Source organism: Mastomys coucha, unplaced genomic scaffold, assembly GCF_008632895.1.
Source record: "Mastomys coucha isolate ucsf_1 unplaced genomic scaffold, UCSF_Mcou_1 pScaffold20, whole genome shotgun sequence".
Classification (NCBI taxonomy): Eukaryota; Metazoa; Chordata; class Mammalia; order Rodentia; family Muridae; genus Mastomys; species Mastomys coucha.
Genome location: NW_022196903.1, coordinates 134348157 through 134373803, shown reverse-complemented (window position 1 = coordinate 134373803; position 25647 = coordinate 134348157). Strand labels below are relative to the sequence as shown.

The 25647-nt window shown below is 41.8% G+C and overlaps 1 protein-coding gene across 31 annotated transcripts in view; it reads right to left on the bottom strand.

Moving 5' to 3' along the window:
* Positions 1-25647, bottom strand: part of Plekha5 (pleckstrin homology domain containing A5) — a 169418-nt gene that overhangs the window by 124082 nt on the left and 19689 nt on the right. The window contains exons 1-2 of one of the 31 annotated variants that reach the window (XM_031383764.1): positions 13382-13777; positions 8585-8754 (exon numbers count right to left, since the gene is read on the bottom strand). The exons of 28 other annotated variants lie outside the window; for them this stretch is intronic. The gene's annotated coding sequence lies outside the window, so the exon portion shown is untranslated. Of the gene's footprint in view, positions 1-8584; positions 8755-13381; positions 13778-22727; positions 22875-25647 lie in introns of those variants that run through there. 2 more of the 31 variants (XM_031383762.1, XM_031383763.1) reach the window with 2 other exon arrangements.

The following is a 25647-nucleotide window of genomic DNA, read 5'->3' as shown; positions in this document are numbered from 1 at the left end:
TACACAATCTATATTAAAGCTCTGCACAAATGGAAGGGAAAGGTGGGAAATACGTGCTCTTTAATAGATTAATTTAATTTTGACTTCAATTCTCCCTAAAAGCCTAGTAAGATAAAAACTGATTTTGAATATAGAATTTCAGTGAATGAATACAAATTCACAAATAGTACTTTAAATAGGAAATAGAGCAAAGAACAGAAACATACTAGTTAGAAATAAACTGTTTTGTTTTTTTTAAAGTAAATGTCTGAAAATACATTTGGTACACTAACTTCAGGCCCAGAGTCAATTATGCACACAGGTGATAATCTGTTTTCTTGTTCTATTTAACCAGCAACATTGTGTACCTGGTAGAAGCTGGCATGGGGCTCAGGAGCCAACTCAACCAACTGAATCCACAATGACTGCAGATGTGGTGAGGTACCCTGCAGCATCTTATCATGCCACGGGACTCCCACCTGCTGCCCCTCGCCACCTCCTTTTTTTTTTTTTGGTTTTCCAAGACAGGTTTTCTCTGTGTAGCCCTGGAACTCACTCTGGATCCACTGGTTGCCTTTGCCCCGCATGTCCTGGGGTTAAAGGCGGGTGGGCACCACTGCTACCCGGCTGCTACATTCTTATAATGCTACTTCCCAGTAAACAGTTGAATTATACTCTAAACACCAATCACTTTATACTGAATCAGACACTTACTCTGAGTGACAAAATTAACAGAAGTTACTTACTGAAGCCAGAACAACTACACATTTTCAGGGGCCTTGCAGCAACTCATGTTGCTATGGTTTCTGGTCTGACTCTAGTTACTAAGATCTTGTGGCTGACAACACACATGCACAAGCCTATAGAGACAGGTGGCAAATAAATTCAGTCTGGTGACTGACTCAAAAGGAATATCAGCATAAAAGAGGCTTTGCTATAAAATACCCCACCTCCTTAACTATAGTAAAAGGTTATGTTCTAATAAGGGAACTGTTGCAAAGAGGGTGATTAATTAATTAATGATAAGAACACTACATGTACATTTATGCACCATGACATTAAACAGAACAAAGGCATTTACGTATTTGGTGGTCTGATTATAAATTCCTGAATCACTGAATACTTTAAAATTTGCATGCATGTATGTATGTATGTACATTCTCACCCTCTCCTCTCCCCTCTGAAGTGGGACTCTTGTCTGCTTCAAATTACAATCAAATTCAAATGAACCTAAGTAAAAGAAAGAAGTGAGTAAAGTCCAGGGGCAGATGGAGGAATGCAGAGACCATAGACTTAGCTACTTATCAAGGCCGTAACTGCCCCAAAGACAGCTGGACTAACATCTTTAAGGTTTCAGACAAACACAGACGAGCTTACAGGGTAAGGATGAAGACTCCAACTACTTGGTGTCAGTTGAACAGAGACACAAGAAAATAAAAGACACAATGTTGATGGTCTGCTGGCTGGCTGGGCTTTGGTCTCTGAGATAAGGTCTCTCTAATATCAAATGCAGATTCTCCTGTAGGCCCATGTAACAGAGTTCTTGTCTTTCCATCATAGAATAAAGCACAATCAAACACCTGTAAACTGTCTGTCTTGCTAGCAGTAAGAAAGAAAACGAACCGAAGCTCCAGAGCCGCGCAGAGCCAGCGCCCTCATGTGGCCAAACAAGGAACTCAGCACTTCACACATTCCTTCAGTCTACTAAAGAGTACATTTCAGGACTTAATTGGAATATTTGAAAGGCCATTGGGTGTCTTCTTCAATTGCTCTCCACCTCATCTATCACGGCAGGGTCTCTCTCTCTCTCTCTCTCTCTCTCTCTCTCTCTCTCTCTCTCTCTCTCTCTCTCTCTCTCTCTCTCTCTCAAAGCTCACTGATTCTGCTGGCCTAGATAGCTAGCTTTCCCTAGGACCTCAATGGGATGTCTATCTCTTGAATGCTGGGATTACAGGTGGGCCACCATACCAATCAGGATGTACATGGATGGGTGTGGGGTCGAGACTGTTGGTCTCACAATTTTGGAGCAAACACGTTACATGCTCAGCCACCTCTCCCTTTAAAAAAAAATGGAAACAGTGTCTTCTCATCAAGCTGGCTCAATGGATTTGTTGTGCCTACCAAGTGGGCCTCAAATCAGTCTCTTCTGCCTCTTTCTCTTTCTCCTGAACACTGGGACTACAGTGATGCACCAGCACATCCAGCACTGAATGTGTTTAAATGATCTAGTCAGACAGCTCAGTGACAAAGGTGCTTGCTGCCAACATCCTAAATTCCACCTGGTGGATCCAGACAGTGGAAAAGAGAACTGATTCCTACAAATTATTCTCTGTCCACCCCACGTGTGCTTTCGTAATACACACTGTGCACATATACGTGTACACACACACATATACACACTTTCACATGAATAGTTTTCAGTATCACCTTTTATTATGTTAGTGGTGCGTTAGGTGTTCCGTCAGACTTTCCTTGAGTATATTATTGCGACTAAGACATTTCAAGTGTCTCAAACAACACAGCAGCACTGTTCTACTACACTCAGTAGTAATCGCCATCTCCATTAGTCAGCCAAATTTAATTATGGCTTATACCATTACTATGTAGCTCTGTCAAATATTCTAGATCCTTCTGTTTTTATCTACTTCACATCTGCTCGAATAGAGACATTTTATTAGAGAAGGAAGTGCTCTTTTGAATCTATTTTCTAGAATAGTGAAAGAATTTAAGTTAATCTCTGTTTAATAATTACAAGAGAAGTGGGAAATGTTGGGCCAACATGTCCTTCAACTACCCTCCTGCCCAAGTGAAGCACACAGACTTTAGAGCAGCGCCTCTGAGACCTGATGGGTGTGGCAGGCATTAGAGGAGTTCTTTAAAACTAGATCCTAAGCTCAGCAGTTAAAAGCACCAGCTGCTCTTCCACAGGACCTAGGTTCAATTCCCAGCACTCACATGGCAGCAAACAACTGTCTGCAACTCTTGTTCCAGGGATCTGACACCTCACACAGACACACACGCAGGAAAAATACCAATGCACATTAAACAAAAATAAACAAATTTAAAGATAGATCTCCAGGCTCTGCATCATAAGTGTTTGATTTGCTTGGTCTCAGAGTTGAGATATTTTTTAAGGAAAAACAGTAACTATGAAGTGCAATGTGAAGCAGCATCCTGGAAAGTAGAAGAACAAATGACATTTCAGACATGTGTTTTCATTTTTAAAAGATTTATCTGTTTATTTAGTTTATTATGATGTGTGTGCCCACACCCGAATGTATGCATGTGCACCACAAATGTGCAGGTACCCTGAGAGGCCAGAAGAAGGCATTAGATCCCCTGGAACTGGTAGAGGTGGTTGTGAGTTACCTGATATAAATGCAGGAAACTGAATTTGGGTCCTCTGCAAGAACAGTATGTGCTCTTAACCACAAAGCCATCGTCCTAGCTCCATTTTTTATTTTTACAAGATTTATTCTTATTTATGTGTATCTGTGTGGATGTATACCACACATGTAGGTGCCTGAGGCCAGAGGTCACTGGATCTCCTGGACCTTATAGGCAGTTGTGAGCTACCTGGAGGCACTGCAGACTGAATTTAGGTCTTCTGAAAGAGCAGTGAGCATCCTTGCTCTTAACTTTCCTGCTCCAAGATACATATCTTTAAAATATATTTGTTTCTTCTATGCTCAATCATTTGATCAAAACAAGCCTATGCGACTAGCGCACTTTAAATCATCATTGCATTCCACACCTTGGAAAGCACAACTACATATTCACATCTCTTGGGAGAGCAGGGACAAGTGAATAGTCCTCAAATTGGAAATTCTCTAAAAAATGTGCTCTACAAGTGTGAAATTCTGGCCATCAGAAGCAGTTCTGTGTGCTGGATGAGGTGGCACATAACCAAAAATTCAACGATGGTCAGGATGAGGGAGGCTGCTGAGGGAGGACAAAGCAAGGTCGAGGCCAGCCTTGACTATGTAAAGAGATCTTGTCAAACAGTAAGATGGAACCCAAAACACTGTAAACTGGGCTGGGAGTGTAGCTCACTGGGTAGGATGCTTGCCTGACAAGCATGGCTCTCTGGGTTTGATCCCCAGCACCACATAAACCAGCTCAGGCCAGTGATGTCAGCACTGAGACAGTAGAGACAACAGAAACAGGAAAATAGTAAGTTCAAGGTAATTCTCAAGTGTGCAAGGTGAAGCCACCCTGGAAAACAAAAGACTGACTCAGTAATAACTGAGTGGATGGATGGATGGACGGACAACCAAGCAAGCAAAGGTCTGCTTACTTTTACTTCTGAGCATTTAACAAAAGTCCCTCCCTAATCATGTTTGAGTCATAAGATTTCTGAGAGGCAACTGCACCTATAATTAAAATATTACAAATGTAAGATTTCCCCCTTCTTTATTCTAAGTATTTGGTTTCTTGTTCCCAAACAGAGTGAACCAATAATCTCACAGACTTCTAGAGCTCAGTGAATTTGACTAACATATAACATATACAAAGCCACCACTCCCTATTAATAAGTAACTACATTTCTCTTAAAGAAAGCAATACACTGATATTTTATCCAGAACTCCTTCATAGAGGTGAGGAAACCGACACCCACTGAGACAGACTAAGGAGACAGAGAGGGAGGAAGGCAGAGTACAGTCTCAGCCCTTCTCCTTCATGACCAGGATAGATGGACATCACCCACGAAAGCTACCGAGTCCTGCACAGGTGCCAGTCACTGTTCTGCTCCACTGCTGTAGGACACAGCACATTTTTATTGTTTTACTGCTTTCCCACTTGGAAACCATGGCCATGCCCCACTTCATGGGTCCCCACTCCCCACTGCGTGTCAGGTACTGAGTCCCCACTCCCCACTGTGTGTCAGGTACTGACTGAGTTTCTTTCTTGACTCAGGGCTCAGTAACCCCAGAATATACCTGTATTTAACTCAATGACAGGATACACCTCTGATTTTAGCTATTTCTGCTGTATTTAACCAGAGAACAGTGAATCGTGAACAAAGTATAACACATGGATGGGAGCCACACTGATCTTTCTGTGTGCACTCCTTCCCAAGCCTGAGGAGGGCCAGCAGCACCCTCCCCACACCTTCTTGAAAGGCACACAGCATGCACTGAGATGGTAACTTGGGCAGTAGACAGCTTTTAGGGTGGAGGGTGAGTGTTTCCAATTTCTAAAACCCAACCATGACACACCACATCACACAAAGCACGTCACACCCTGGCTGAGGTAAGGAAGGCTCTGCTGGTTTGCAAAGCCTGCACCCCCACGGCTGGCTCATCAGCAGGCCTGCCATAAGTCACATGTGAACTGATGATGGGCTGGCTCTGCTCCAGTCAGGGGCATTGATAATGAACAAACTCCCACCAGAGCAAAGGCAAATCCCATACTCTGAATAGAGAAGTCACCAATTATTCCTCTTTGAGTTAAACATGCACCTGCAAATGACGATTTATGAAAACACGCTAGCACTACTTGGCACAGGTCTGATTATTCCCCTCTGCCAACTGAAATGGACCATGGAGGGAATGATGGAAGCATGGCAGAGTTCAGGCTCCATGACTGCTGAGTGTTTTAAAGTAGCGCTGTTATCAAACGTCACGAAAACTTAAGTGCAAAGCTTCTCCCTTAGGACATCGGAACGATACTCATCCTGTGAGCAGCTCAACAGAGACCAGCTGACCGACTAGCTAAGGCGTAAGCGGCCCCTGAGAGCCAGTGCTGCTTCCCTTCCCATGCTGGAGGAAGGCAGGGCCTCTACACTTGTGCTTTTCAGTCCCTGTATTACACAAAGTCTCCTTTCCGATCAAACTGGACTTTGCAGGTGAGGTTTCAGGCTTTCACTCATGGAAAACAAATCACTTTTCATCTGAGGAATTATTTCTGAGCTACAGTGGCTGTGTATATTCATTTTATAGTTTGAAAATCTGTGAGAAAATAATTGTCTCAAACTCAAATTTCATGTAGGTGGAAAAAAAAATCGCTGCTATAGCAACTGTAGGTTCTGTTTATGGGAACTGAAAGGTGAAAAATTCTTATTTCTAACACTTAAAAATTAAATATCTGATTTGTGATGGCTGAGAACACAGGAGCGCCTAGGCCCTGGCCTTAAACCCAGTATCAGGAATGGGGTCCCACTGGGCCTCTCAGTCTACAGTGTATGGGGCCTGTGTACATGATAGGGCGGATCACTGTGAGGCTCCAGCAGGCCTACTCTTCTTCTGCCTCCCGACAGGGAACTAAGCAGCTTCCAACAGTGACTCTGCACTTCTGGGGACCAGTGGAAGGAAGGGAGTGACAACTGGCTGGTGTTAGCATTGGTTCCACTTCATCCTTACTCATGTCTGGCTCCAAGACAGGAACATACTTTTCTGTGAAGATCTATCTCTTCTTCTAATGAGAGGGGCTGAGAATCCCTGGGGGAACAGGAGGGTTAGTAAACATGACAAATTGCTATGAGTGAGAGAGGAAATCAGTAGCAATTTTGGTTATAATTTTCTCCTTCTATTGCCCAGGTACAGAGAGTCCCTACAAGGTGCAGGGAAGAACAACTGACCAGCACTCATAAACCCCAAAATGTGTGGCCCATTCAATATGTCTACGAATGCAACACCTTGAGGATGCCATTTGAGAGAATGGGTAATGGTGGTCAGTGTGCAAGGCTGGAGGGTCCATGGGTTCGTGACCTCCAGCTCTGGGAACTGTGCCTTACACACCTACACATAAGAGTGAGTCGTGCTCGCCTTTTTTGCCTTGAGTAGTTATGATTTGGTCCGTAGTTATGGGTTTGATCTGCATTCCTCTGTGGTGATGCAGGAGGAATGGGGCCAAGCACACACTTACAATGTGCTCTGCCACTAAGTGATACTCCAAGGCCTGAGAAAAACCTCCCATTTCTCATCTACGAAACTTCTAGAAGTGAGTGTTGGAATCTCTGCCTAGTGGCTGTTTTCTGAACACTGTATTGTGCTATCTAGATATAACTTGCCATGTATGATTTGCAAATATGTTCCCCATGATTATTTTCTTTCTCTTCTTTTCTTTTTTAAAGGTTTTATTTATATGGGTGTTCTGTTAGCATGCACACCAGAGGAGGGTGTCAGAGCCTAAGGGATTATAGTCAGTCAGCTCTGAGTTGCCAGGTCGGTGCTAAGAATTGAACTCAGGACCCCTGGAAGAACAGCCAGTGCTCTTAACTGCTGAGCCATCTCTCCAGCCCTCTCTTTTACAATGGAAAACACCATTAATTCTGACAATTTCAAGTTTTTTTTTTTTTATGTATGAACTATACTTTGGGTATCATTTTTTTCCATTGATTTTATAGCTTTAGTTTTCATTATAGGACTTTACAAATTTTTTATTTCGTTCCTTCAGCTCACCTCTGCCCTCGTTCTGTGTCTGTCCATTTTCAGTAGGTTTCTTTCCACTTCTACACACATCTTTTCCAAACACATCTTGTTCCTCTCTCATAGCCCCCTATGAAGTCTCATTGTCTATTTTGACATCATTTCTAAGAAATCTTTACATATTTTAAGATCACAAAGACTATCTGAAATATTTTCTTCCAATAGTTTTAAGAGTTTTAAATTGAGGTCAATGTTGAAGTTTTTAGAATTTAATTAAAAATTTTTTTTCCAGAGCTTGGGACCAAACTCATAGCCCCACACATGCTAAGCAGGTACTCTACCACTGAAGCACAAGGTAGGCCTGTTTTTGTTTTTTTTGTGAAGTATATTAATATATGATAGTATTCAATATATAATTATGAAGTATATGAATATATAATATATACTATATAAACAATATATAGTATATTTGCAGGGAGCTAGGAGTAGCAGCACACGCCTTTAACCCCAGCACTCAGGAGGCAGAGGTAGGATGATCTCTGTAAGTTTGAGGCCAGCTTGGTCTACACGATGGGTTTCAGGACAGACAAAGATATGTAGAAAGACCCTTCCTCAAACCAAACCAAACCCACATAGATGCTGCATGAGAGTCAGTTCTCTCAGGGCCCAGGCCCATCCTCCCACCATGCTTCTTGGCTCAGCACCCCCCTGAGGACTACTGACTCTTCCCACTGCAGGAACTCTGTAGATCTCTCTGTACACATGAACTTACAAAGTGTGTGTGTTAATTTGAGTATATGCATGGCTTTGCACTTCTTTCTATATACATATGTACGAATGTATGCATACACATAGTCATGTGCATATACAGTCATTTGATTATGTGCATCAGTGATCTGTGCACTGTATTCAGAGATGACTACCTTTACTGTGGGTGTTTACAGTCATCTCTCTGATTCTATAAATACATAACTATAAACACAAACTTTGGAAAGCTACAGCCAACATTCTTTTAAAGGACTGTGGGTCTGAAGAATGAACCCAAGGCTCAGGCCCACCAGGCAAATTTTCTACCACTGAGCTACTTTGCAGCCCTCCATGGCACAGTAAATTTATACTTATAAGCAGCTACAAATAGGGTACTATTATAACTTACAGTATAAACTGTCTCTTTATGTATTAAAATACATTTAAAAAAATCCCCAGCGCAAACAAAGGGAACAGACGATCCCTACCCTCCCGGAACTCTGCTTCATCCTGCATGGAACGAAGTGCTCTTTGCTTGTCATTCTTCTCCTTGTGTCCCTTTTGTGTTCTGGCTCAGCTGGCAGTTAGTTCCCTTCTCATGAGGCTGTTTTCTTCAGCATGAGCCCAGCAGAAGCCAAGCCAAGGTCTCTGGGCTTCCCTACAGAGCAGGGAAATGGGCACACAACTGCTCTAACTACTATTCCTGTTTTGGATGCTCAGCTGAGAAGGAAATCTTTACCTCATTACATTTTATAGGCTTGTAATTGTCTTATCAGCCAAACACCAAAAGACGCACAAGTTAACAGGCGACCACTATCAGCAAGAGTTCTCCAACTGTGGACATCTTAACAACAGAGGCGGTGACAATCACCTTCCTGAGTAAGTCAACTAATGTGACAGCTAAGCATGCCGCTTCCTCTGGAACTGAAGTGGACAGGGAAAGACAATCAAGATTTTAAAAAAAGTCATGTGGTGTCAGAAAGGAAAGGTGAAAGTGACTTCTAAAGTCACAGTGGGAGAGGGGGTAGGTAGCATTTTGTCCAGAAAGATGTCCTCTGGGTAGATAGAGCCACAGAAGCACTCCCCTTACAGGGGTCCTGGCTCCATAAACAAACACTCACAAGTAACAATACAAAAGGCCATTCAAGTCATCTGCTGAGCATCTTCAATACATCCTCTACCATCTAATAAGCAAGATGAAGAATAAGAACAAACTACCAAAGGAAGCTGAATATTCAGTTTCTAACTTGAGTTCCCTACAACTCAGTCGAAGCCACGGAGAAGGCTATACTGTCCTTAAGAGTTTTCTGAACTGTTAGTTCCTAAGACTCTACCTAAGATTTTCACCTCCCTCTTCTCACCTTACTCCTCAGAAACTGGTATGCCCAGGTTCATTGTAAGGAGAGAGAAGCATTTCAGGCAAGGGTTCCATGGAAGGTCACACAATTTACACACTTAATGTTCTTAGTGAATGAAAAAGAGAGAGTGACTCACTCACCCTTCTTGAGGATGTCTAAGAGCTGGCTGTCATACTGCAGTGCAGGACTTACATGCCGGCTGCTTCCTGAGAAGGGAGATGCCACTTAGCAGCTAGCAGTGTGTCCTAACAGTAATTAACAATGGACACAATGATCCCAGCAATGCCCGCTGAGTTCTTGTGTACAGAGGACCTAACACTTCTTACCTCACACTGGTAAGAATGACAAGCTAGTTAGCTTACCAGAAAAGAGTTGGGGAGAGGCTACACAAAACCCACATACTATAAGCTGTCAATAACAGCCCAGAAAGATGTGCAATTAAGGATCATGAAATTGTCTAGGTATGGGTAGCTCACATCTATAGGCTTAGTAGCTGGCAAAGGACTACCATGAATCTAAGGGCAGTCTTGGCTATATAGTGAGTTCCATGTAAGTGTCGGCTACAGAATCTCAAAGAGACAAAAGGGAAAAGGTAAATGAATAAACAGATACTAGGAGAAAAAGAAGGAAACCATGGTTCAATTGGATACAATCTGATTTGTACCTCCGCTGTTTTGGAGGAGTCACCGATGCTGAGGGACACAGGAAAAGATACAGGAGTCACAACCTTACTAATGGGTTCTTCAGACTGCTTATCGCCTGGACTTATGCATCTTCTTTTACAGTTTAGTGTTTCTAAAATTGTCTGATCTGAGTGCCAATGTACACATCCAAAGTGGACGCCTGTTTTTCCTAGTAGGCAGTACTGAACCGTTGGTAAGGTTGCCCTAAGTGTCTTAAAAAGCCCTGGGAAAGTCAAGTCTTCTACTGGTAGGCAGCTCTAATTGAGACAAAGCCTCACTCTTATCCCAAGCTGGCCTTGAACCCATAAAGGATCTGCCTGTTTCTGTCTCCTGATTCTCAGTAACACATTTTAAAAATATTTTATTGTGGGGTTGGAAAGATGGTTCAGCAGTTAAGAGCACTGACCGCTCTTGCAGAGGTCCTGAGTTCAATTTCCAGCAACCACACGGTGGCTCACGACCACCTGTATTGGGATCCAATGCCCTCTTCTAGTCTGTCTGAAGATAGCGACATATGTACTTATATACATAAAAATAAACAAATCTTTTAAAAAAATTTTTATTGCTGTGTATATGTACACAGCATGGACATGAATGTAGAAGTTCAAGGAAAACCAACTGCAGTTTGTCCACATGGGAACTAGGGGACAAAACAGGCCGTCAAGCTTGGTGGCAAGCTCTTTCACCTACTGAGCCATCCTGCTGGCCTGAATATTAAAACATTCTTAACAGAGTTAGTATTATATAAATATCACTATTTTAAAATTTGAAAAACTCTTTCTTTTTGCATTAATTTATAATAAAACATTTTGGAAAGTGGGCTGTGTCTCCAATATGAGTTTTGCAGGTATACATATAGGAGAATGGGAGTAGAAGATTAGATTTTGAAGTGTTTCATAAACAGAAACAAATGTGATGGTCAGCTTTCCATCACTGAGACAATCAAGCTGAAAGGACGTGAGGGTTGTCTGAAGTCGCTGTCTTTAGTCTGGGGTTCCTTGGCTTGTGGCAAGGCTGGTTATCAGAGTGGAAGCAAGCACATGAAGGAGGAAGCTTATTCACCTCATGAGAATTGGGAAACAGATACAGGAAGGGCTTAGGATTCCTAAAACTCTTAAGGGCATATCCACAATGCCCTAACATCCTTCCCCATACCTCTCTCTAAACAGAGCCACAGCCTGGAGACCAAGCCTTTACTACATGGGTTTATGGGTGGACATTCAAGATCCAACTATAACAACAAAGATACTAGTATCAAACTTCATTTCTTTCACCCAAAAGAAATTGCTAGAGAATTGCTTGTTTGTAAATCATATAAACTCTTCAGCACAAGGTCTTGTGGTTTCTAAAATGTACTTGCCATAGTGATGTTTCATTTGTGGCACAAACAAAATATAACTCAGTTTAGTTGTACAAACTTCAAAGCTTTATGCAGTATTAGAATAACCTATTTACACATAAAAAAGTGCCCCCAACCAATCAAGCCCAAATATACAATTTCAATGAAAAGTGAATCTCAAAAACCATTAAATCAATGAAGAAAAATGTTTCAAAATAAATGAAGCAAACAAAATAGCAGGCAGGAAATGGTTCTTCCTATCTGATAACTGGCATCCAAAGCCTGGGTTGTTTCTATTCAAAACCCACAGATTTATGGGTTGCAGAACATGTTTTGAAAGTAATGAGTTTCTGTTATAGCAGGGTGAATGTACAACAACCAAGAGAAGCTTCCCATGAGCCCAGCCCCTCAGCTGGCTGTACCTTCTGAGCAGAGGGCAGCACAGCCCTGTAGAGGACACGTTTGCCAGTGACCAAGGACTCCATTACAGAGAACTGAGGGACTTACAAAGTCAGCAGCCAGCCAATGGCAGGTGGAAGAGGGCCGTTGCTTTCTCCAGCCACTCTTATGTTCCCAGATAGGCACCTGAGCCAGCATTAGGAGGTTTTATATGGAGTGCAGCAGATGGAGAGGAACAGAGGGAGACAGACTTATAAGACTGAGACAATCAGAAGACCGAGTATATCATATCCTGATGTTTTAAGAGTCCCTCAGCTATGGGGTTGATGAACAAAGAAACCGACATTTTTATGTTTTGAGACAGGGCCTCATGTAGCCAAGGCTGACCACGAACTCAGTATGTATCTGATGATGAGCTCAAACTCCTGGATAAGGCATATGCAACTACTGCACTGTGTTTGTCTCTGTAGCCAAAGAAACCAGAACAAATGCAGACCAGGAGTCTGAGGTCAGCAGGGCCGGGGGATGTCCTGTGCATCCTTGCCTTACTCAGCGGGGCCGGGGATGTCCTGTGCATCCTTGCCTTACTCATCCAACAGCTAAGTCTTTCTTCTGTTACTCACAAAACCTGAGCGTGACTGCTGACTGACACATGGTGAGCCTCAGGGAAGGCCTCTTCTTTCAAACACTTACTAATTACTCACATGCACAGACATGCTCAAAGCATGTTCTGTAAACTGACGGACAAAGTCATGCTAACAGACTTTGGTTATTTTTAATAGTAACTTTTCGTAGTCACATACATTTAAAAATTAATATGCTATGAATTATGCAAAAAGAAAGTCTCTAAAGTTATCCTGATGCCAATTTTTACTAAACTAACTCGGATTTTGCTTTCAACCAGCGTGAGTTTCAGTGGGAGACAGCACAAGGAACGCATCATGGGAATATCAGGTGCAGCCCTAGAGTAAGTGAAGTGACAGGCCTCACTGCAGAGACCTGCTAGCACATGGGGATTGGCCAAATGTCAAGCATGCCCCATTCTGATCATTTCTGTCTGCAACAACACAGGCTTTTCCCCTTCAAAAGACTCAGAACTACAACTTCCTTTCTTACTCCATCCTAATCACTACCTAGAAAGATATCTTAAAACATTTCTGGATGGTTTTATCTAAGAATCACATAGTCCTTTAAATATAAAAACAACTGATTTCTACTGGCATAGTTAAGTAACATTCAACAAAAAAATAAAACTAGACTCTATAGCCAGGTGACTTCTAGAAGGACTATTAGATTTACCAAAAAATACATGAAGTGTCAACATCTATTTGGGAATACAGACATTTTCATAATCTAAGGATAAAGCCAAATATGACATCAAAAACAGAATCAAAAGGCAAGAGAGTAGAATGTAAAATCAAAAGACAGTAAAACAAAAGTTTGTGGCAATAATGAAATTATAGTCAAAATATGAAAAATATGGCAAACTTAGTTACTATCACTTACCATGAAGGCTATGGTCAACATCACTGTACTGTACACAAACACATAGGCGCTCACTAATTTTAGTTGCCCTGGTCGTTTAAGTCACTTGGAGCACTGGCTGATTAAGTTGCTTCACTACAGCAACTGTGCATAACATCTGCATCATAAAACATCAATATACAAAAATTTAATTTTTAAAAATTATTTAAAAGCAACTAAAATAACTAAACAAAAAATGAATATTGCTGAGCCATCTCACTGGATAAAAGTACCCAGAGCCTACCTGGCAGAGGAAGAGAACTAACTCTTATAAGCTATCCTCTGACCGCCATGAAAGTGTTGTGCCATAAGCAGTCACTATGCATGCACACTAGCGTACGCGCGCACACACATACACACACATACACACACACACACACAAATAAAAAATGTAACCTAAAAAAAAAAAAAATAGGGTACACTGAAGACATCTGGAGACCGTAGGAACACAGACCACAGCCTTAAAATAAGTAAATTCTTTGAGCCCTGAGTTCTATTTCTAATAAGTAACCACACCAAAGTGATTTTTCTTACTGAGGACTTTTGCTATAGAATTGTCAATATTAGCAAAAATCAAAATGAAATCATCCACATGGTCATTTAATTTTATTTCATCCTATCTGTTCAATGGAATAATTTATTGACATTAAAAACAGCAATGAGAACTTATTGGCATGAAAAAAAAAATAACAACCATGTACCGGTATAGAAGGAAAAGCAGCCAGAAGATAGGAGAAATAACCAAGGTACACGCACGGTATATTCTTTCCACTCCCCTGCCTGCGTCCCCAGTTTGCTGTGGCATGTGGTTGTGTCCTCTTACTACAGAAAGTGAGTAGGGTGTGAGCTTGAGCTACGTGTTGATTGAGCACAGCAGAGACAATGCTGGCCCAGTTCTCCCCCTACTCTGACCACAGCCTGGAACATAAAGCTAAACTGTATATGTGTCACTTTAGTTTAGACTTAGTTTAAGTTTAGAAGCATGGTCTCTCCTAACACACAGAACACCAATGTTTTACTCTTTAATTAATTTGAGACAGTCTCCCATGTAGCCTGGCTGACCTGGAATTCAGAGATCCATGTGTCTCCAGAGTGCTGGGAGAGCTATGATTAAAGGCATGCTCTACCACACCTACACACGCACGCACGCACTTGTGCACACACGGGCATTCTTCCCATTCCAATAGGGAAGAATCATATGCTTTTAAGTTCTTGCATAGAATATGTTAACAGCCAAAAGTAATAAAGCAAGTTGAGTAAATCACAGTGACTATCCACAAAGAAATGCTGTAATTTCAAGTGTCTTTTTTTTTTCTTTAATGCTATGGGAGGTGAAGAGATGGCTCAGCAGTTACGAGAGAACTCGGGTCTGATTCCAGTGCCCACACCCAGCAGCTTACCTATAACTCCAGCTCCAGGGATGCTCCTGGCCTCTGCAGGTGCTCAGACTCATACACATATACTCACACTTAAAAAAAAAAATCTTTTATTTGTATGTGTGGTTGTAAGAGCATGTGTGCATCACACATATGTAGCTGCCTACTGAGGCCAAAGGGCTTAGATCTCCTGAAGCTACTGCTGCAGGTGGTTGTGAGCCTCAGCTCCCCACCCTCACCCTCACACTGAGACGTGGGTCTCCTGAGAGAGCTGTATGTGCTCTTAACTGTGGAGCGCTCCAGCCACCACATCTCTGTATAACATGAACTCTCAGTGACTAACACTCCTGGCACATGTGGGATGCCTGGACACACAGCAAGACCTCAGGCAATCAGCCTGGGCTGGAAGCAAGCTTCTTCGACTCACTGTGTCTTAAGACTTTGGCCTCTCCCCAAGTTCTCTAGTCTACTATTTGTGACTTTCACCATCAGAGGAATAATTAAGAGCCAAGGGTTTAGTTTAAACCCTACTCTGCAATTTTATACCCCTCGGCTCCGTCTTCATCTCTTTCTATTATCTGAGGAAAAGATGAATGTGCATGCAGAATGCTAGGGCAGTGTCTGACAAAAGATACATTTCCTAGTGCTGGAGAGAAGGCTCAATGACTCAAAGCATGGGCTGTTCTTCCAGAGGGCCTGGGTTTGATTCCCAGCACCCATGCAGTTTACAACTGCCTGTCACTCCAGCTGCAGAATATCTGATGCCTCTTCTGGCCTATAGTGCACAGACATACATGTAGGCAAAACATCTGTACACATAAAAAAATTATTCAAGATAGATGAGCTACCATCGTTTTTTTATAGCTACTGCAGTGGCTGCCATCACAACTACCACCAAATATCACAATGCTCATAGCAAACAGAAGAATTAATACAAGAAGCTAGCGAAATCAGGAAGTAGATAACTCTTGCATTTTAATTCCAAGAATAGCTTATCATTGAGACCATGGGCCTAGATAGGGTGTATGGTGTGTGTGTGCGCACACGCATAGAGGTATCTCAAGTGTAGGTCTGGCAAGGAAATGGGACGATACACTCCCACAAAGTAAATTCAAAATAGAAAGTGCAAACACAGGAAAACCAAGCATCATTTTATATCTGAATATTAAAGTGATTCTTCCACCATTCTGGTCCTCCTTTATCGACTCTGACTTCTCTCTGACGTATTCTGGCAGGATAAACAGAACCTGTAATCCCAACAATGCGACTGCTTCGTAGGGTTCCATGCTACACTCCTCTTCAGTTTCCCCAAGCGTCTCCGTCTCTGCATCCCTAAGACAAACTTTCCCCAGTTCCCCAAACCCACTGCACCACCAATCAAGAGGCCTTCCTGACAGACCATTATCTCTGTCTAGAGGACATGTGTCTGAGTAAGTCCATTTATCCTCTGGATCTCAATTTAGTCAGGTCCATAGACCAGGACCCGACTACCCACACTGAATGCTGCTGAGCTTGTCACTGCTGTAACTGCAGATCTGTTTGTGTAACTGTTTAATGAGCAGTTTCCTCACCAAACCATCAATGAGGAATCACAACAGTGACCCCAGCAAACAGCGCAGCACCCTGTGCACACTGCAGGCTAAATGACCACTTTGGGTCAGCAACAGAAGAGAGGCCACAGAGAGGAGAGAGTGATCAGCTAAGACAGTGCACACAAACCAACAGGGAACCTGATAACTATCAACATGGCTCAGAGCACCAACACAACATTATCCCAGCAGCAACGACTGAACCTGGCCACAACTTTCCAAGGAGAGAAAAACCTCCAACTTGTAGAGTCATGGGTAGGTACAATGTCAACGTTAAAATCAAAGCTTACGCACTGAAATCAAATAATGTAGTATATCTGATGACTCATTTATGGGTCTTGCAAGAAGGTTACACGGAGTTCAGCTTTGGAGTTCAAGTACAAAAGACATACTTGTTCACTGTCTAACTTTACTCTTATAACTCATAACTCAGGTCCAACCGCTACTGCTGCTGCTACTTCAAGTTTACTGTGAAGACAGCTTTCGTGGGTTATCTATATGCAAGGTCCAGATTGCAGGAGGAGAAAGAGCACTAACCATGGGTGAGCTCTAGGGAAGGGCGGGCCAGCCGGATGGGCATGCCAGTTGTTCTACGGTAGGTCTATAGGGAGAGTTCTACGGTAGGTCTATAGGGAGAGTTCTATGGTAGGGTCTGTAGGGAGAGTTCTATGGTAGGTCTATAGGGAGAGTTCTATGGCAGGTCTATAGGGAGAGTTCTATGGTAGGTCTATAAGGAGAGTTCTATGATAGGTCTATAGGGAGAGTTCTACGGTAGGTCTATAAGGAGAGTTCTATGGTAGGTCTATAGGGAGAGTTCTATGGTAGGTCTGTAGGGAGAGTTCTACGGTAGGTCTATAGGGAGAGTTCTACGGTAGGTCTATAGGGAGAGTTCTATGGTAGGTCTATAGGGAGAGTTCTACGGTAGGTCTATAGGGAGAGTTCTATGGTAGGTCTATAGGGAGAGTTCTATGGTAGGTCTATAAGGAGAGTTCTATGGTAGGTCTATTGGGAGAGTTCTACGGTAGGTCTATAGGGAGAGTTCTACGGCAGGTCTATAGGGAGAGTTCTACGGTAGGTCTATAGGGAGAGTTCTATGGTAGGTCTATAGGGAGAGTTCTATGGTAGGTCTATAGGGAGAGTTCTTTCTCCCGAAGGAAGACGTGCTTAGCAACTATCTTTCTGCTGCTGCCTTTCCATGGTAGAAAGATAACATACATAAGCTGTTAAACCACTTGCTTACTTGATAAATTTAATAACCCAAAATATAAGGACAACTGCATGTTGATGCGTGCAGAGTCACAGAGAATGGCAAGTCAGAGGGGGAGCGTCCAGCTTGCTCTAGTGACTAGCACTTAGTGCTAGGGAAGCCAGGGGAGAAAGGGAGGTGGACAAACAAGCTAGTGGGAGGCTCGGTTTCTCATCACCCACATCACTGTATATGAAGGTGATATGTGCACACACAGTCAGCTGCAGACCACACAAATCACAGAACTTTCTCTAGAAACGGGAAAATAAACAGCTGATCTCTGACCTTTGAGAAATAGGAAAACAAACTTGGGATGCAACAGGCCATAGAAGGCTGGTTCACTATAATGTGTGAGGGCCGAGTAAAAACAGATTTCACCCAAGAAAAAGAACTACAGCACAGAGACAGACACTCAAATCTGAGACTGAACTAGCAAGGGCAAGGCCAACTAGAGTCACACAAGCACAAGCCATAGGAACAAGTCAATCAGAATCATGATAAGTTTAATTAACAGCAGTTTAAGTTTCAATGAGTCAATATTATGTAGACTAGCTACATAAAATTATAATATTTGGGTTACTCTATCTTTTTCTTCCTTTTATATTTTACTATTATTCTACAACCAAAACAAAAAAACAGTAAGGACAACAAAAAACCAAACTACTAGTATTTTGTAAAGCCATGCAATTTACTGGAAATTTTTTCTTTCTTTTGTTTCTGTTTGTTTGTTTGTTTGTTTGTTTTAAGAGAGGGTTTCTCTGTGTAGCTCTGGCTGTCCTGGAATTCATTCTATAGACCAGGCTGGCCTCAAACTCAGAAATCCTCCTGCCTCTGACTTCCGAGTGCTGGGATTATAGATGTGAGCCACCACTGCCCTGGAAAAATTTTTAAAGGACACGGCATCAATGAGCTTGAGAACAAAGAATCTAGAGCCAGACTCCAGCTCTGTTGTAGACAGGCTAGGTAACTGCCTCAGAGTATGAGAAAACTCAGAAGCCAAGAGATTATCATGTGTCCTATTTCTGTTAGTATCCATTGAGTTACCTCAGTGATCTGCTGACCCGACCTGTAACTGCTTTCTTAAAGCTGAGCTTGGGGGCTGGAGAGATGGCTCAGTGGGTATGAGCACTGACTGCTCTTCCAAAGGTCCTGAGTTCAAATCTGAGCAACCACCTGTAATGAGATCTGATGGAAGGAGCAGGGCCAACTGGAGCGAGTGGGCCCAACAACCACATGAAGGTTCACAACTACAATGTACTCGTATACATAAGATAATTAAAAAAAAAAAAAAAAAGCTGAGCTTAGACTTCATCTCTGCCCTCTTCTGTATTGGGCTGCATGTGTGTCTTTTTAAGGGTACATGGGAAGTCTAAGATTAAATAATACAAATGCTATTAGATCAGTGCTCAACACACTAAAAAAATATTTTGAACATTTTTGCTGTTTAAAACAGCTTCTGATCAAACTCTGACATTTTTCCTTTTTAAAAAAAAAAAATTACTTAATTGTATTTTATGTGTATCTTATCCAATTCCAGATCCCTTGGAACTAGAGTTACACATGGTTATGAGCTGCTCCCACATGGCAAAATTTTTCTTAAAAATTAAATATATAGGACAATCTTTGCATGCATTCCTTGCTGGTTGGTCTTTGTGAACTTGAAACAAATTCAAGACATCTGGGAAGAGGGAACCTCAACTGAGAAAATAAGATGTCTTCACCAGATTGACATGGGACGGCCCAGCCCACTGTGCCAGTGTGACCCCTGGGCACATGGTCCTGAACAAGACATAGAGGAACGCCAGTAAGTAGCTTTCGTCCATGGTTCCTGCCTGACTTCCTTCACTGATGGACTGTGACTGGATGTTTAAGCCAAATATCCCTTTTCTGCACTGAGATGGTTTTGTTCACTGTTTTACTACAGCAATAAAAGCAAGTTGAAACACATTCTATGCTTATTTATTTAATCAGGGAAGAGATGTTACTTCAATGTTATATCTGCTGTACATTGAAATAAATGATCTCAGATGAAGATGTTACTAATGCATGTAAAAACAATATCCCATAGAATTACGTGAATCAAGAGTTTGGTTCTTAATAAAACCCATTACTAGGGTTGGAGAGATGGCTCAGCAGTTAAAAGCACTGATTGCTCTTCCAGAGGTCTTGAGTTCAATTCCCAGCAACCACATGGTGGCTCACAACCATCTGTAATGAGATCTGATACCCTCTTCTGGTGTGTGTCTGAAGATAGCTACAGTGTACTCATATAAATAAAATCAATCAATCAATCTTAAAAAAAAGAAAGAAGCCAGGTGGTGGTGGCATACGCCTTTAATCCCAGCACTTGGGAGGCAGAGGCAGGCGGATTTCTGAGTTCGAGGCCAGCCTGGTCTACAAAGTAAGCTCCAGGACAGCCAGGGCTACTCAGAGAAACCCTTGTCTCAAAAAAAACAAAAAAAAAAAAAAAAAAAAAAAAAAAAAAAAAAAAAAAAGAAAGAAAAGAAAGAGAGAAAACCCATCAGTTACATAAAAAGAACCTCTTCTTTGTCTTCAGTTACTTCTACCTGCTGTGTGGCATCTCCCACTGTAGAGCACCTGCCAGTTTCTCTGTTGATGTCACCAATAGAACGTAGGTACATTATCATATCTACCTCATAGCAGTTCTTGCAGGCACCTTGAAACACAGTGGTCCTTTATCCGCCTCACCTTCAGAATCTATGCTGACTCTCGCATCAAAATAATTAAACAGGCCAAAGTGAGAGGTTCCTCAGGGAAAGGCACCTGCTGCCAACCCTACAACCCAGATCTGCCTGAGAAGAACCAACTCCCGCAAGGTGTCCCCTGACTTGCACACATATGTCATAGAAGACACATGTCACTAATAAACACAAACATAAATAATACAAAATTTTTGAGAAAAGAAATATCTATTTTACCTATTTTGTCTAATTGCAATACTAGAAATTACATCATACAACACTTATGCATAGCAGATGAAGAATAACTAACAGAACATGATAAATATTTATTAATTAATGAATTTAATGTTGAAAACTTTCCAGAGGGAGTAAATGAATGGTGGAACAGCACCGACTCACATGCAAACCATCTCACAGACTTCTAGCGGTCAGGAAAACTCACTAATTTATGTGACCATGCACCGACTCCACGTCTAACTCCACGTCTAACTATAACAATTTAGCACAGCCCACACCACCTCCTGGCAGGTGCTGTTTGCTTCTCTGGTGCTGGCCTTCTTCAACGGGATGTGCCAATGTCATGCTGAACACAAGCCTCCCTGCGTACCTCAGAAATGGATCATTCTTTAAGGACCTCTGACTCAAAGAATCTGGATCAGCACTCTTTTTCCCAAGGAAAGAACACTCTCAGTTCTCTTTGGAATTTGGTGTGTGTGTGTGTGTGTGTGTGTGTGTGTGTGTGTGTGTGTGTGTGTACACTTCATCCTCAGTTAATTACAAAAGCACACATACCCTAGGGATGATGTAACTGTTGCACTAGAGCTATGCTGCTGTCATAGAAGAGGAGCCAGCAAGCAGCAGGCTTTAGAAGCTGCAGTTTCCCATGTCCTTTGAGCCAGGTCTTCTGTCAGTCTCAGAGTTTAAACAGTGTGGTTCTTAACCATAGCAGCTGCACAACACTATCCAATGGGATAGCAAATGGGCTGAGATGAGGGCAGAATTCTGGGATGATGCCATGCAGGAGGACAGCAGATGGATGAGAGGATGTGGCACAATGACTGTTAATAATAGCTAACTATGAAGCCCACTGGCCCTTGATAAATGCAGAGTTTTCTTATAAACGAGAAATCAAAATTTCTACCTTTAGGAAAACAGAGAATACATGTTGGCTAACTTTAATGAAAGTTCAACAATATTCACTGAAGAGGTTTTTTTCCCAGTGAAAAGCTAATGGTTGACTCATGTAAGGTAAGAGACAAACAAACAGGCACAGAGTGTGTGTAACTTGGGAGTACAGGTACCACACTTGGAAAATTTCATTTTCTTTTCCTTGAAATAAACTAAGAGCAACAGAAAAAGCCCCGAGGATATGGAAACTCTCTTACTCCTTTCTTCAGAGCTTGCCACTGTTCTCTTCAGGTCCGATCAACCACTTCTAACCTCCAACATTAACACTTTTGCAAGAGACCTGGAGCTAGCCCAGGCCTGCAGTCCAGTGTGTGAGAGGCAGAGGCAGGAAGACTGCTGGGAGTTTGACATTGGCCAGTAAGCACCAACACATCTAGGGGAGCCAGGGCTACAGTGAGAATCTGTCTCAAATTAAAAACAAAGCAAGAAGGGATCTGAACTTCTAAAAGCTTATGCAGACTTAAAAACAGCAAACAGACTAAAAGAAGCCAGTGCAGGACATGTCAATAAATAGCTAATGTCTCCACAGTACTGTGACCTGAGGTATTACTGGGTATTGTTAGTATTGCTCACTACACTTCAGTATTAACCATAACAGTCGTAAGTGAGAAACATGTTTCCTAGCGCAGTGTTTAGACTGTGAGAGTAGCTTAGAGGACATGGCCTGGAGGGATGGATGGACAGCTCATGGTCAAGAGCACTTACTGCTCTTGTAGAGGACATAGGTTCCACCCCAGCAAGCCATGGTGGCTCAGAATTGCCCTTAACTCAGCTCAAGGGGATCCATCCTTATGCCCTCCTCTGGTTCTGAGTTCAGGAACACATGTGGTGCAGACAGATATAGAAGCAAAACCTGCATGCACATGAAGTAAAAACAGATACTCAAAAATAAACATTATAAGTTTTGTACATCTACAAATTAAAATATCTCACTATGAAGTATCAAAAGTATAAAATCCAAGCCAGGGGAGACAATATGTACCTGAGTTCCCAGCACTCAGGAGGCTGAAGCAGTAAGACAGTGAGTTCGAGACCGGAATGGCCTAGACCAAAAGCAAGCAACAAGTCAGGGCTGTAAAATCTATATGTACTGACCCCAAATGATTATCAGTTCACATAGGAAACTGTCAACAGTATGTGGGAAAAAGGGGGACCAAAAAGGTGGGGAGACACCACCATGGAGAGTTCTAATAATACTAATAAAAATCTAAAGAGTCATACATGTACCTGGAAATGTTAAGTACACCAAGTTATCATACAACTCTATGTGTTCCGATTTCAATGTTCTTGGCTTATTCACAAAGCAACCGAGAAGATGTCAGCCAGGACTCTGTAGACAATGGTAGAACTCGTGCATTTTCTTGCATCGATTTTCTGAAATTTTCCAACGGGGACAGAAAATTTTTTTTTTTCATACAACATATTGTTTTTAAAATATAGATGCAAAGCAACACCTAACTTAAAGGTATTTTTGAAAAGTATTTCAAATACTTGGTTGATTCAAGTGAGCAAACTAAGGTTCTTATTTACTCACAGCCCTTTCTTTGAAGTAGAACCTGAAGAGTCAATGCTATTTATACAGTACAGATGGCTTTAGAATACTGATATTTAATCAGTCCAGAAATACATTTGAAAGTATCACATCTTCATTACTGACAGTGATGCTACTGTGGGTCTAAGTGAACTGCACAGATTTCCAAATGAAGACTTTAATAAGGAAGTACTACGCAGAGGCTAGGAACTGTAATGGCACTAGGCACGCAGGGACATCAGAGCAGCCATCAGTGACGAAAGCAGAGGCACACACATGGCTAGCATATAAGGTGGAAGATGCTGGGTTAATTTCAAGAAGTATTTTAATATAATGAATATATCGTTTCAACAGGAAAAGTTAGTAACAAATGGAGAAATCTTTTCTAAGTCTGAAAGCTGGACTTGCTTCTTTCTAGAGTCACATTTAAGTAAGGAATAAAGGATAAAATGGATGCACAGCTGTTGGCCTCCAGGAATACAAACAGGAAAATAAACAAAGGGTGGAGGGAGAGACTGTGAGACTACTTCATTCCCAGCTGTGTTAATCTGTCCTATAGAGCCATAACAAGCCTTTTTAATAGTGGAGGCTGAGAACTTACACTTGCTCTCGGCAAAAGTCAAAGGCACACTAGAAAATATTTAGTTTTATTTGATGTCAAATTCAGTAATTTCTGTGGACTATGTTTTAAACTGTACTGACATTAGTTGAATCACATAGGAAAGGAGCTTAATAACTCATAATACAAGTTTAAAGATAATGACAGAAATGTTGTCTGACTACAAGTGACTAAAATGCAAATATATGAAGGATGAACAAGTTAAAACCTGACCCACTTTGCTACAGTAAACATCACCAGACAACAAGCTGGGGTATCTCAAGGTCAGCCCACGTCACTGTATCACTCCAACAAACCGTCCTGTTCTCTGCCTTCCAAAGATTGTACATGATGTCTACTGTCAGCACAGGTACCAGGAAGGCCGGAGCATGGTCAGAGGGAGGTGAGGCAAGACCTCCTCCAGGGAGCAGCACTTTCCTATAGCTAACCCTGGCTACTACTTTCTCCCTTTTATAAAGTGAGAAGCCCAGAACTTGAAAGCAAGCAAGGAAGGCACACAATCTGCAGAATGCAGCCAGTCAATTTCCCACGCCATCAGGATAATATGGCCTGATTATTGTAGGACCCACATTAATTAGGAAACTAATTTTATGAACTTAATTTTTTTCAAAATTCATTATAAATCAAGATTTATGATATGGATGTATCAGCGGACACGGTAGGAGTTTTTTAAAAAACCTTTTCATAAATGAGTGTGACACAGGTAATGTAAAATAACTAAGTACCATTTAGATCTATACCACTGTTTTGAGCTTTTGAGTTCAGGAGTTTACCTTACATACAGTTTTGCTCTCCATGGTTTCCATTACTCATGGACAACTAAAACATTAAGTGAAAAAATTCGCAGTAGGCTGGAGAGCAGCAGCTCAGAAGGTGAAGTGTGTGCTTCAGAAGCATGAGGACCTGAATTAGATCTGCAGCACAAACATAAACAGCCAAACACATTGGCGTGTGCTAGTAATCCCAGCACCGGGGAGGCAGGGCAGGCAAATCCCTGGGGTCACCAGCTAGCCAGCCCAGCCTAAGGTCCAGGCTAGGAGCATGTGCCAAAAAACCAAATGGACAACTTCTTTGGAATGACATGAGGCTGACCTCTTATCTAAACACACACACAAAAAATAATTCAATCCTGGTATGGTGGTGCACACTTGTAACAGCTGAGAAGCTGAAGTGAGGGCCATCCTACATTGCAAAGGGAGTTTCATGCCAAAGCTGAACAAAATGCTATCTAGAAAAAAAGAAAAAGGGGTCAAGGAATGGAAGTGTTGCAATTCCAAAGTTTTAGGTTGTATTCTGTCCCAGGTAGCATGATGAAACTCCATTCCATCTGGCTTCATTTGCCCAGAACATGAATCATCCTTTTAATCCAGCATGTCCATATTTGGTACCTGCAATTAAATGGTTACAAGCCCAACTTTCACGGACTATCTAAATCTGCATATGCTCATATCCTGGTGTGGTGTATGCCTTTAATCTCAGCATCACTCAGGACACAGAGGTAGAGGGATTTCTGAGAGTTTGAAGCCAGCATGGTCTACTACACAGTAAATTCCAGGACAGCCAGAACTACACAGGTAAAACCACGTCTCAACAAAGAAACAAACAAAACTAATCTTTATATTAAATGCAGTATCTTCATATAAGCTACTTACCCCTCTTTATGCGTGGTCTCTGGGTTACTTAGATACCACAATATAAATCTGATGTACATAGCAATACTTCAGTGTTGAGGGAATGATGACCAGATACAACTTCTTTCCCCATAGAGTTTTGATCTGTGGTTGCTTGAATCCTAGGACAGAAGGCAACTCTATCCTGGTTGCTCAACTGTCTGTTACCACGATCACAATCAATATAAGCCCTGAGCACACACAGATCGTGGACACTGCATTATAGTGTGTGAGCTTCTGTCTTCTTCTTTGATGCTATTTACCTTTTATGTAATGTATAAATTAAACTGTACCATAGTTATATATATATATATATATATAATATAT